At 41.7% G+C, this 13,806-nt stretch overlaps 1 protein-coding gene and 2 long non-coding RNA genes across 13 annotated transcripts in view; 2 read left to right on the top strand and 1 right to left on the bottom strand.

Annotated features, from left to right (window-relative positions):
• LOC140697383 (uncharacterized) overlaps window positions 1–13,806 on the bottom strand; it is a 187,657-nt gene that overhangs the window by 107,995 nt on the left and 65,856 nt on the right. The window lies entirely within an intron of this gene.
• Window positions 1–13,806, top strand: part of NPSR1 (neuropeptide S receptor 1) — a 137,402-nt gene that overhangs the window by 73,825 nt on the left and 49,771 nt on the right. The gene's annotated exons all lie outside the window — the stretch shown is intronic.
• On the top strand, window positions 5,949–6,690 carry LOC140697554 (uncharacterized). The gene is made up of 3 exons (XR_012074703.1): window positions 5,949–6,033; window positions 6,303–6,339; window positions 6,509–6,690. It is a non-coding gene; the product is annotated as an uncharacterized lncRNA (long non-coding RNA).

Genomic DNA, 13,806 nt, shown 5'->3' with positions numbered 1-13,806 from the left:
AGTTAAGGTTTTGATAATCTACCCTGAGGAAGTCATATAAAACTGCTGATAAAGCTTTTTGCAAAGAAATTTTGCAGAGCTATTTATAAAGCAGAAAATTGTAAACAAATTAAATGTCCAACATTGAAAAAACAGTTAAATAATATATGCTGAATCCCCTCAAAGAATATAATGTATAATTAAAAATAGTTTTAGTAATAAATTTGTAATAATATAGAAAAAAATCGCTTGAAGTAAATGAAAAGCAAGATAGAAAATTATATATGTGCCATGAACTCCAGCTATACAAAAAGCCTTCCATAGAAAAATTAATGTAAATAACTAATGTTTTTCATGATGATATAGCATATGATCTTCATTCTTTCCCAACTTTCTACTTTTCACTAGTTTCCATATTTTTGGTAAGCATAATCAACATTCAGTTCTCCATCATCTTGATTGACCTGTCAGCAGAATTTGACACAATTGATCACTCCCTCCTCCGTGCAGAACATTCCAAACTTGCTTTCTGGAATACCATACTCTCCTGTTTTTTCTCCCACCCTATTGGTCCCTCCTTCCTTGTATCCTTTTTGTATTCCTCATCTTCTCCCTGATCTCTTGGTGCCAGGCATCCCAGAATTTGGTCCACAGACCTCTTCTCTAGTCACACCCACTTCCTTAATGATCTCACACAGCCGCACAACTTTACATTTCATCTACATGCCAACAAATCTCCCATTTACATCTCCAGACTAGATCTCACTCCTGAACTCTGAACTTAAATATGCAACCCTACTGTACATTGCTGCCAAAAGGTATCTCAATTCATTCCTGAAACTAATTCCTAATCTTCCCTCCCCAAACCTACTCCACTGGGATTCTTTCCATCTGTATCAGTCGAGATTTGATCAGGAAATCAGAGTTACTCTAATTATTACTGAAATAAAGAGATTTAGTAGATAAATTGTACTTTCCTAAGTGTGAGCAGAGCTAGAAGAGTGAAGATCAAGAAGACTAAAGTCAAGGAGACGTATAGCTGAAGTGGTAGAGCGCATGTTTACCACTTGCACAAGATCCTGAGTTCAATCCCCAGAACCTCCTCTAAAAATAAAGAAATAAACAAACCTAATCACCTCCCTCTCAAAGAGGGTGGGGAAAAAAAGGCTGAAGCCAGAAAGTCAAGGAAAGATTCCCCCAAAGCTAGTGGTTCTTAAACATTCTTCAGGGAACTGCAGCATTTCTTAAGATCTGTGGCAAAGCTCCCACCAATCACCTGCAGAAGCAAAGCAGGCTCTTCCTGAAGCCTGAGAAGCTACTGTGAACCCTGCAGTTACTCATGCATCTGCCTTCTATGGCTATGGACCTCCGTCAGTTTTCCTTTTGAAATTTCTCGTGGAAAAACTCCAACCTGGAACCATATAGGGAAGGAAAATCTAGAAAACCTAGATTCTTCTTTGCCAGGCGGAAGAGTTTTTCTTTCTTGACAATTTTGACAAATCATTATTTAGAATTTTAATTTTCAAAAGTATTATGCTTGTCTTTGTTATTATTTCCTGGCTTAATTTCGTCTATGTTTTAGATTTTTTTGAAATTGGATGAAACTTGACATATGGCATAATGCGTAACATTTTTATAATGAGCTATGTGCCTTTGAAAATACGTGTTCTCCAGATTTGAGAAGTATTATTAATTATTTACATCAGGTCAAGGTTGTTTCCTGTGTGATTCAGAGTTCCTCTATCCTTAGTGATTTTTTTTATCTACTTGATCTATAAATAACTAAAAGATGCTGCTAAATTCTGCAGTTATGGTAGTGGGTTTGCCTAGTTCTTCCAGTAGCTTTATTAATTTTTTACTTTATTTATTCTAACTGGTTTAGAATCATGACATCTTCCTGGTGAATTAAACTTTCAATCAATATTCAGTAACTTTTTATCTCTAGTCATGCTTTTAACTTTAAGGACTGTATCTTATATCGATGTAGCTACAGCCTCTTCCTTTCAGTTCATATTTGCCTGATATGTTCTTCTTTATTCCGACATTTTGCACTTCTTGGTTTATGGTGCATCCTTTTCTGCATTCCTGAGAGCAGGCATTCATGTGTCTAGCTTTGTGCCCAGTTTGACGACCTGCTACAAAAGGGTGAGAGACAGACCTCAGGATAAGAGGAACAGAGAGAGCAGAGGAATTGGGAAGAAGCCCTGATCCTGACAGCTGGCAGGGATTCAACAAATGTTTGTTGAACTGTCAGAGTGAATTGGATGGCCAGGCCTTCCTAGTGTTGGCCTTGGACTCTGATAAAGTTTCCCCATGACTTCTTTGTGCTGGAAACTCTAGGTGACCCATTAAGAAGCCCTGATCCCCAAGTGCTCTGCTCGTGATGAAAAATCCATTTGGTTTGTGATCCAAAACAACATCCACTATCTCTGTGAAACCATTTCCTCTTCCTAAATCTGTAATATTGTCTGAAAATAGTCTGAGATGTGTAAAACTAGGACTGTGTCAGGTTTCCTGTATCTGAGACTGGTATCCTTCATTGATTATATAAAATTTCTAGGCACCATCTCGTTGAAAAATGCCTCTCTTCCATTCTCTTTAATATCTCCTACTGGAACTCCAATGAGATGTTTGTTTCTCGTTCTATTCAGTACGTCTTTTAACTTATCTCTTCTTTTTTTAACATTTTTTATTGATTTATAATCATTTTACAATGTTGTGTCAAATTCCAGTGTTCAGCACAGTTTTTCAGTCATACATGGACATATACACACTCGTCACATTTTTTTCTCTGTGAGCTACCATAACGTTTTGTGTATATTTCCCTGTGCTATACAGTATAATCTTGTTTATCTATTCTACAATTTTGAAATCCCAGTCTATCCCTTCCCACCCTCCGCCCCCCTGGCAACCTCAAGTCTGTATTCTCTGTCTATGATTCTATTCCCGTCCTGTATTTATGCTTTGTTTTTGCTTGTTTGTTTTGTTTGTTTTTTAGATTCCACATATGAGTGATCGCATATGGTATTTTTCTTTCTCTTTCTGGCTTACTTCACTTAGAATGACATTCTCCAGGAGCATCCATGTTGCTGCAAATGGCGTTATGTTGTCAGTTTTTATGGCTGAGTAGCATTCCATTGTATAAATATACCACATCTTCTTTATCCAGTCACCTGTTGATGGACATTTAGGCTGTTTCTATGTCTTGGCTATTGTAAATAGTGCTGCTGTGAACATTGGGGTGCAGGTGTCATCCTGAAGTAGGGTTCCTTCTGGATACAAGCCCAGGAGTGGGATTCCTGGGTCATACGGTAAGTCTATTCCTACTCTTTTGAGGAATCTCCACACTGTTTTCCATAGTGGCTACACCAAACTGCATTCCCACCAGCAGTGCAGCAGGGTTCCCCTTTCTCCACAGCCTCTCCAGCATTTGTCATTTCTGGACTTTTGAATGACGGCCATTCTGACTGGTGTGAGGTGATACCTCATTGTAGTTTTGATTTGCATTTCTCTGATAATTAGTGATATTGAGCATTTTTTCATGTGCCTCTTGATCATTTGTATGTCTTCCTTGGAGAACTGCTTGTTTAGGTCTTCTGCCCATTTTTGGATTGGGTTGTTTATTTTTTTCTTATTGAGTTGTATGAGCTGCTTATATATTCTGGAGATCAAGCCTTTGTCATTGTAACTTCTCTTTGATATGCCTCTTTGTCTCTCTCTACTGCTTTCAAGGTAATTTCTTGAGACCTCTCCACAAGCTTACTAATTCTGTTTCATCTGGTTCTAGTCTTCTCTTTAACATATTTATGGAGATACAAATGTTAATTATTACATACTTTTTTGTCATTTCTAAAACTTTTATTTTGTTATTGTTTTAATATGCCTGGTCAATTAGAGAGTCACTTTTTAATGTCATCCAATTTATAATCCCCTGCTTTATTTCTTGTAATATATTTTAAATGTTATATAATATTGTTTTTCTGATATTTCCAATATATGAAATCTCTGAACACCTGATTTCTGTGTGTACACAGATGCTCATGTTTGCACAGTGGAGTTGTTCGAATTCCATAGTACACCCATGAGAGATGAAAGTAAAAAAAGCAAATAAAGTCTTAGGATTATTATGAAAATAGTTTTGACCTGATAGATTGAGAGTCTCAGGGACCTTTAGAGGCCCTCAGATCACACTTTGGAATCCCGTCCCTAAAGCATCCATTGATTTAAATGAATTATTTCTCTCCTATGCATTGAGAACCACCTGTGGGAACTGCCCTTGACACTTTAAGGAAGGTGCCGATGTTGAAAACACAGAAAATGAAAACTCTCATCATTTCCCCTAGGTCTTTGTTTTCTCTGGAACTCTGGTTGAGAAAGACTGCAAGCAATTAAAAAATATATCTAATGTAATGGTATAAGGTTTTTGCTTCTTAACCAATGTGTTTTGCCCCTCTCCTGCTTAGAATTTCTATCACTACATCATCCTCCACTTGGACAGCTATATCATAAGGTTTTTACTACTACAGTGAAGGATTATCAAAGGAACATGAAAATAAAGTAGTCTACTTCCTGGCTTTTGAATATCAAATGATTTGGAAGAAAAGATGAAAAGCCAGGCTACCTGGATCCAGGAATGGGAAAGGGTGAGGAGAACATGTGCAGGAGATAGGAGCTGAGAAATCAGGGCATTGCTGAGACGGAGACCTTGAGACCCGAGCCACTACAGGACAAATGTGGAGAGGATACGGGAGGGGAGATGCAAGTTGGAGAAATTCAAGAGCAAGAGGATCTGTGATTTGCGCTACCTACTTTCTCAAGGGCAGTCCAGGGAGTGAGTGAGGCACTGGGTTCCCCTCTCCATGAAGCACTGAAGGTGAGAAATGTGTTTGTAAGTGTCTAGACAGAGAACCTGAAACAGCCACATATGGTCTCTGCACCCGGCATTCTGTTCCAGGGACAGAGAATATATTCTGAGCAACCAAGGGCAGAGAGAGCCAGTGGCCTAAAGGAGTCCCACAGTTGGATCAAGGAGGCTCCTTGGGGACATCATCTCAGTAGATCCCAGTGAGGATAAGGGATGACACCAAGGAACGAACACACACACACACACACACACACAACTTGATATTGAGTAAGCTTTCTAGAACTTTAAGAGGACTGCAGAGTCACGAGAAGAATAAACACTTAATTGATGGCAATTAAATTTCGACATCCAACAGAGTAAGTGTTCATAGTAGCTATTAATTTCAGTTTCAGAAGATGACGAATGTTATTTTTCTTGCACAACTACAAACAGAAGTATAGCAAATGCTTAGATTCCAGGATCCCTTAGCTGGGAGGAGAGGAAGAGGAGATGGAGAAAAGGGATCTGGGTACCACTGCCTGGCTGCTTTCTTTCTATGGGGACCGCATCACAAATGAGGCCCATCATGGCTTCAGGAATGTTTTCTGCCTGGTTCTGCTCAGCAAGGCTCTCAGCCAGAGAGCATAATTGATGTGCATAGAGCTGGGGCCCTTGCCAGCTCGTGAAGCAAGGGCCTCTAATTCAGAGAAAAAGGAGTTGGGCCTCTGCCAGTCATGTACCTTTTATGCTTCATATGGGCATCAGTCAGACCCTGATTTCAGGCTGACAGACCAGGAAAAATAAAACTGTCAGAATGCAGGCACGGTCTTGATGGGGACTGTTAGCCTGGTAATGGAAGTGAATGTTATTGCTCTAGGCATTTGCACAGTATCTATTGATCAAGCCGCCTCAACTTCCTGCAAGGTTCAAGCAGTGAGGGTGGACAGTTTAGGTCTCACATCACAGCCTCTGCACACTCAGGCTGGGCCACAGTCGCTGACATGGCTTGAGAATGGGGCAGGGAGTCCCCAGTGTGACCAAACAAGAGGCAGCCTCCATCAGTGTGAGACAGGAAGGGAGGCAGCTGGGTTTTACTCACAGCTCTGCCACCACCTTGCCGTGTGACCTTGGGCAAGCTGCCAGCCCATTCTGTTCCTCTGCAGTCCACACTGCCTGGAATCCCTCCATTAAAGAGTCCCTCCTGGGCCAAGGTTTGCTGCCCCCATTAAAATGAAAATGCTGCAGAGAGAACTAACAGCCTTTAAGCCATTAGGCCCTAAGAATCAGTTTGTCAGTTGGATTTGTTTACGACTGAGAGCTCCTTGGTTTTGGTGGGCTGATTTGGGGGGCAAGAGCGGGTGGGAGGAGGTTAAGTGGAGTGTTGGCAATCTCCTGCCTGGGAGTAGGGTGGAAGATGCAGGGAGGGATCCTAGTGAGTCATTCTAGAATCGTAGACACAGGTGCATCCATCTCTCCACAGTGCCTGAATCCCTGACAAATGGACCAAGGACCTGGGGGTAAGGCAAGCCACTTGGAAGCTCCAAGATATCACTGAGAAAAGACCCTGAGCCCAGCCCTATGTTAGCCGGAAGTCTAATGCTCCTCCCAGGTGACAGCTCTTAAGGGAAGGTGTGACAGGCACATACTAAAGTCAAGAGTGTGACCTTGAATCTTCTCTTCTCCTAGATAAATAATATCCTGTACTTTTTCTGCAACCCCAACAAAGCTGAGCCCCCTTGTTGCCAGTCAAAGCCTGATGTGGTGCCCGAAGAAACCCCCAACTTCAATCTTCAGGAAACTTTGCAGAGGCAGTGGCATCGATCTGTGGTGGTAAATTGCATGAAATATGCCAAAATGTCTTAAATCTCCTCGGGGTCCATCTATTTACCTCTCCTATCAGCTGTTCAGAATCTCCTCATTCTCTATCTCCTAGGCTCTCCCTTGTCCCGAATTTCCTCTTAAACATTCCAGGGGAAAAGGGAAGGGGACAGAAAGAAAGTGAGGAGAAGGAAGGAAGGAAAGCTTACGTTATCGAGACCCTATTATGTTCCAGACACTTATGACATTTAATCTTGACAAAGTACAACTACTTCAATGTTGTAAGGTAGCAGCTGAAACTCAAAATGTCTAAGTAATTTGCCCAAGGTCACAGAGCAATTAAGTGGCAAACAATGGATTCAGATAGTGACTGTGTCACAGGCCCATTACACTCAAAATAATTCATATCCTCCTGAGAATCTGAGAACCAAGCCCTGGGGACCCTGGGGTGGGGCATTGAATAGGGCAGAAAGTGAGGAGGAGCCACGCTGCTCATCACAGTCTGGCTCTGACAATAGCAGTTGCTCCAATTCAAGTTCAGTGTTATCTCCTTAGAAGGCTTCCTTTATATTCCTATATATAAAGGTTTCCTTTATATTTCCTATATATTTCCAGTGAGAAGTTCACAGTCTAAAAATGGAGGTCTATTGAATATTTAAAATTTAGGCCTCTGGTTAAATCTTTTAAGAAGATTCCTGCCATGCTTGCCCTTCATCTTTTGTTTCTATTTAATTCTAGTGTCCAGAAATTTGCTAGGTGTTTGGGGGAGTGGGGAAAGAGGAGCCCAAGTTTTGAGTCTTATCCATGAGTCTCTCACAACTCATTGGAAAGACTAGTAAATTAAATGATATGCATATTAACATATTAAATGAGATGTACACATTAATGATGAGGGACAACATGTGCTTCATATGTTCACAACTTCGCAGGTGACACTCTCTCTACGTGAGTGCCCATCTCTTGCTCTGGTCTGTCTAGCAAAGCCTTGTTCATTCTTCAAGGTGCAAAGCACCTCTATGAAGCTTGCCTTATCCTCTCAGTCTGTACTCTGGCAGATTTGATCGGTTACCCCATCCTTGGTGCAGATATCATGCAACACCGTGCTTAATTATTCTACATGCCTCCCTTTAACACTAAGATGTGCCAAGTTGAGGACAAGAATGGAGTTTTCTTTCTTGAATTCCCAGCACATGGCAGGGGATCTGAAGCCTCGTAGTCAGCAATCTGTAATTACAGACTGATGGTGATTTAAACAAGCACTAAATGAAGTGATGCAAATCAGGGTCCTCCAGGGAAACATGGCAGACACTTCATGGAGCAGGTGGAGCTGGAACTGGGTGTTAGAGAATGGTTGTTGCTGCTGCCAAAAGTATAGGAGAAAGTCACCAGCTAGAAGGATAAAACAGAATAAAAGACCAGAAACACAAGGATCTCTTTCCAGATGTTTCATGGTGGTCCTGGTTTCAAATATTCCACTCTATTGTAGGACATTGCCAGCTTCAAAATGAGGAAAATTGTTTCTGAGACAGTAGATGTTATTCTGACTCACAAGCCCAGGTGAATGTTCATCACGAGCAGAAGGCCTGGGTGGCCCAATGGGATACCTGGAGTTTCAGACACAGAGAAGGCAGGGATGACTTTATCCAGGGCCCAGCCCAACACTAGGAAGAAGGCCCAGAACGCTGAAGACCCTAAATTCACTTTGACAGTTCACCGAACATTTGCAGAAACCTTGCCAGGTCAGAGAAGGCCACCCAGCATCGGGACTCCTGGTCTCCTTTGCTCTGCCTGCCCTTCTGAGACCTACTGGCCCCTTTGCAGCAGGTGGTTGACTGCACAAAGGGCTAGGTACATTGAAACCTGCTCTCAGAAAGAGGATTTTTAGGGCAGCAAAGGGCAGTCGTGATGGGTACGTGTTAGTATACATTTGTCCAAAACTCTAGGATGTACGACGCCAGGAGTGAACCCTGTGTAAACTATAGACTCTGGATGATTACAATGTGTGTGTGTAGCTCATCTTTGGTAACAAATGCACCTGTCTTGTGTGGGGTGGGATAGTGAGGGGAGGCAGTGGGGGCAGGGGGTGTACGGGGACTCTCTGTAAGTCCACTTCATTTTGCTGTGACCCTAAAACTTCTCTGAAATATAAAGTCCTTATGGAACAAAAGCTTGCTCTCAAGAAATTAGAATAATACACACATTATACACAGGCAGACATGTTCTTATATATTCAGGGACCATCTCTGGATATTCTGTTTGATGGTAAGAGTGGCTGCTTCTGAGAAGGGGACTGAGTGATGAGGAGGCAAGAGTAGGAGGGTGTCTTTTATTTTGTTTTTATTATTTTTATTGAAATATGAAGTCTAATCCTGTGCATGTATGACCAGCATCAGCTGATGAATATTCACAAACTGAATACACCTGTGTAAGCAGCACCTAGTCAAAAAACAGAGCATTACTAGCTGCCCCCAAGCCTCCTCCCACCAGCTTCCCACCATCACCCCTCTCCTCCTCGTAGGGTGATCCCAGAGGCAAAGAGTTTTCAGCTGACTCTGAACCTGATCTAGTCAGAATCTCACAGTATGTGTGCTTTGCTGCCTGGCTTCTTTTGCTTAGCATTTAAGAGATTCATCAACATTGTTGCCTGTAGTTATAGACTGCTCACTCTATTGAATGGTGTTCCATTGTATGAATATACTACAATCGATTTCTCTATTCTAATGATGGGCATTTGGGTCATTCCCAGTTTAGAGCTATTATGACTATTACTGCCTTGAACGTTTCAGACACATTGTTTTGTGAGGCATTTATTTTTATGACTTGTACTACTTGAATCTTGTATTGTGTGCTTGTATTACTTTTTTAAAAATACAAACACACATTTTAAAAACACCTTCCAGGGCATTTTAACTTACTCGGGTCAGAGACTTGGCTCCTTCCCTGCTGATAAGTAAGCACCACAAATTGTAATAATAGCTAATATTTACTGAATGCTCACTGAAACAACTCTTTGCAAAACAAACAAACAAAATCCCAAAGAAACCTTTTTATTTTCTCATTTAATTCCCTATATTACCTGAGCTATAGGTATTCTTCTTACTCCCATTTTTTGACCTGTGGAAACTGAAACTGAGGGAGTTTAAAAGTCATAGTTAGCAAGTGGAAAGCCACAGTACAAACAAACGTCCCTGACTCTAAAGCTTGTGCTACAATCTCCAAGTACACAGCCTGTCAGACAGAGCTGGTCAGACATGGGGAGGAGGACCTGAAATACAGCCGCTCCAACTGCCAGTTCAGCCCAGCCCAACAGCGTGGATTGTTCTTTTCCTCTTTCATGTCCTAATTAATCAAATCCTTTTGAACACAAAAGAGAGTGAGATTGGATTTTTGCTAAGATGAAAGAAAAGAATCTGTTCCCATCTGGTACCTTCAGAACTCTCCAATGTCAGCCAGCAGGGAGCACTTCGGTGCAACCTGCATGGTAATTGACTAATTCCCAAGAATGTGGAAGATTTGGCAAAGTCACAAGCAATCTGGATCCACCAGCAATTGGGCGTAATGAAAAGAGCAGGAGTCTAAGGTCTAGAGTGAGGTTCAGCCAGCTTTTCCTGCTAAGGGTCAGATATTTTAAGCTTTGGGAGCCATATGATCTCTGTCTCAACTACCCAATGCTGCCATTGTAGCTTGAAAGCAACTGCAGACAATATGTGGATGAATGGGCATGGCTATGTTCCAGCAGAACTTTACTTGTGGATACTGAAATTTGAATTTTGTGTAATTTTCACGTTCCACAAAAACATTTTTTGATTTTTTTCAAAAATTAAAACATTCTTGAAAAAAGATTCTTAGCCTGAAAACTGTACAAAAACAGGTGGCAGAGTCCAGGGATCTGGGTTTGAGTCCTGGTTTTACCATCTGTTATTTCCGTGGCTTTCAACACATTACTTAAATTCTCCTAACTTCATTTCTCTCTTGGGAAAGTGATTAGAGCAGGTAGCATGCTGGTCCTCCTTTGTGGCTGGCACTGAAACATCTGCTTTACTTAATCCTCGTAATGATCGCAGATGCAGAAAAAATTATATTATTGCCTTTCTTTGGACAGTTACGGTGATGGAAAGAGATTATGCAATTTTGTAAAACTTAATTTTGCCTGGCCTAGCCTTCTTTGTTTATTGAAGTTGACACTTATCACATGCAGAAGTTTCTATGTTGGTTCAATGACAGTGTTTCTCCTTCTTCTAAGATTCCGTGTTGTTGTTTGTTGTTGTTGTTGTTGTTGAGTATCTGTAGTTGTACTGCACATTAGCGTCAATTGTTTCGTCTAATCGGAAATATTCTGAGGGGAGGGTGTAGCTCAAATGGTAGAGCACATGCTTAGCATACATGAGGTCCTGGGTTCAATCCCCAGTACCTCCTCTAAAAATAAATAAATAGGCCTAATTACCTCCCCCCACCAAAAAATAAAAATAAAAAAATAATAAAATAGAAATATTCTATTCAATTAGAAGTACGTAAAAGTCCAATTTACATTTCCAAATCCACTGAACCAAAGTTGAATGCACACTGTGAATGCTCACTTGTTCTGTTTGCAGGGTAGACAGTTTGGCTCAGATGTACTCATACAAAACACTGCATTAAATATGATAACATATGTTAATTTCCTACCACAATGCCCTGCACCAAGGTAGTCAGCCAGTATTTGTCCCCATCCTCCTTGGAGACAAGGATCTGACTCAGAGAGCTATTTCTTAGGAAAGGTGTCTCCTGGAAGGATGAGGCCACGGCCTCATACAACACACTGGAACCAACAAGCCTTTTGCAAGGAAGAAATCCAAAGTGTCCCAGGTGTGAGTACTAGCTCCGGAGCCCCACCAGCTCTCTCATTCCCAGACCGACCCATCAGTTCCTGCTTTTGTCAACCACCCACGGGGCTGGGCACTGCCTCGTCTCACTCTGCTGTTCTAGTGACTCCCCTTGGCCAAAATCATCCAGCTTTCTTCTGGCTCTGCAAGTTGGCTCTGCTAGTCTCCCCCACCTGCTTGCTCTTACCTTCCCATGCCTCCTCCTAGCTTTGGCTCCATTCTTCACTCAACACAGACCTCTCCCTTCTGCCCCAATATATTATGGGCAGCTCAGACTCTGGGAGTAACTCTGATCGTGGACGCCTCAGCTTGCTTTATAAGAATAGTCTGGACAGAGCAGTTTCATTGTTCAGAGTCCCCCAAGAAGCAGAAGAGTAGAGTAGTGAGGAGAGAGCCTGGACTCTGGGACTTCCTGCCTCGTTTGAATTCTGGCTCCTCTACATACTGACAGTTGGGCAAGTGGCTTACCCTCTCTATGCCTCAGTTTCTTCATCTGTATGTAAAATGAGGGTTATATTCAAGGCATCTACTTCATAGGATTGTGGTGAGGATTGAATTAGTTCTTATACATAAAGTGCTTAGAGAAACACACAGCACATGGTAAGCACTATATGCATTAGCTGTTGTGATTTTAGATTTGCTTTTTAACAGCATCTATACTTCAGCTCCACCACCCAAAAGTGTGAAGTGCAGTGTCTGGTGGCCCTTAAGGAACAGATATCAGTTTGCCTGCAAATGTTCCTCTGAATAAGTAATTATCACATACGTTGAATAGGAGTTTGCCCAGAAGAACTATACTGGTCTGAATGAGAAGAAACTCGCAAACAGTTATACAACTCACTTTCTAATAGAGCAGCACCCTGTGTTCAGCATGTCACATCTGCAGTCCTGTGCAGAGTTCACAACTGCTGCATCCTGCAGGCTCTGCCCCAGAGGCTGAGGGACCAGATCATGTGTCTTTCCCACCAGGACACTTTGCATTGTTAGTTTCTCATTTTGACATGATTTCACAGTTACAGAAAAATTTCAAGAATAATACAAAGTATCCCCGTGTACCCTGTCCTCGTAATCCTCAGATGTTAACCTGTTCCACATTTGCTATCATTCCCTCTGTCAGTCTGTCTGTCTGTCTCTCTCAATCCGTTCACCCAGTCCACCCATCTATCCATCCATTCATCTATCCACTTAAATATGTACGACTCCGTAATCTACAAACTGCCTTAAATTTCACCAATTGTCCCAAGAACATCCTTTACATCCATGCATCATCTCATCACAATAGCCCTATAAATCCGGGACTCTTATTATCATATTTTTACAAAGAACCTGATGTTCAGTGTGGTTAGTAACACACCCACGATGGCACAGGTCCTACATGGGAGAGCCAACATTCAAAACCCTGCAGTCGGGCTTTAGGACTCATGCTTTATCCACTGCCTATAACAGGTAAGGCATAACCAATAAAATGAGAAACACAAAATAAAATATGAGAGTCATGGAAAATAAACCATAACTACAGAGACAAAAAAAAACAAACAAATTCAGGCTTTGAGATACTACGAAGTTAATGGAGCTGAGTGTATTTCATTCTGTGCTCCCTACTAGCCAAAACCAACAGCAAAACTCCTCAGATATGAGTCCTTCCAGCCTCAAGGGAATTGCACTGCAAGATGCTTCCTGATCACGAACATTGATTCCATGGAGCCTTATATGCAGGACTTTGATAATACTTCAGTAAAATGTTCTCAGCAACATCCTTACAGTAAGTGAATCAGTGATTCTTGCATACTTCAATAGTAGCCAAAAATATGAAGCCCGTTGGAGCACAGAGGTAATGAAAAGCGCCCACCGAACTGAGAAGGCATTTGAAAATGAAAACCGAGGCAAGCAGCTGCATATAAGCAATGATCAGTTTATTATAGAGTAACTTACTCACAGGGTGGGATCGGGATCAGGCAGACAACTATCTGGGAGCCTTCACAGCTGCGCTCCACACCGTCCAGGAACCACTGGGACAATTTTATAGTTAACCCAGGATATGGGGATAGGTACTTGGAAACCGTGCATTCCTTACTTAAGATTCATGAATGGGTAACTAGTCTCGTGAGTGCTGGGAATACACCAGTGAAGGTTTTCATCATTGTTTTGGGACTAACAGCATCTGGGCTACCTGGTCCTAATGATTATTAAACAGTATCTGTTAACTACAAAGCCCTTGATGACAGAGAGGTGATTCACTGCATAGTACAGTCCTGGGTAGGGTCAGCAAAACAGGATATTTGCTAAGATCTTAGATTGTGCAAA

This window comes from Vicugna pacos, chromosome 7 (genome assembly GCF_048564905.1).
Source record: "Vicugna pacos chromosome 7, VicPac4, whole genome shotgun sequence".
Lineage (NCBI taxonomy): Eukaryota > Metazoa > Chordata > Mammalia > Artiodactyla > Camelidae > Vicugna > Vicugna pacos.
The sequence above is the reverse complement of the archived record's forward strand: the minus strand, read 5'-3'. Positions and strand labels throughout refer to the sequence as shown.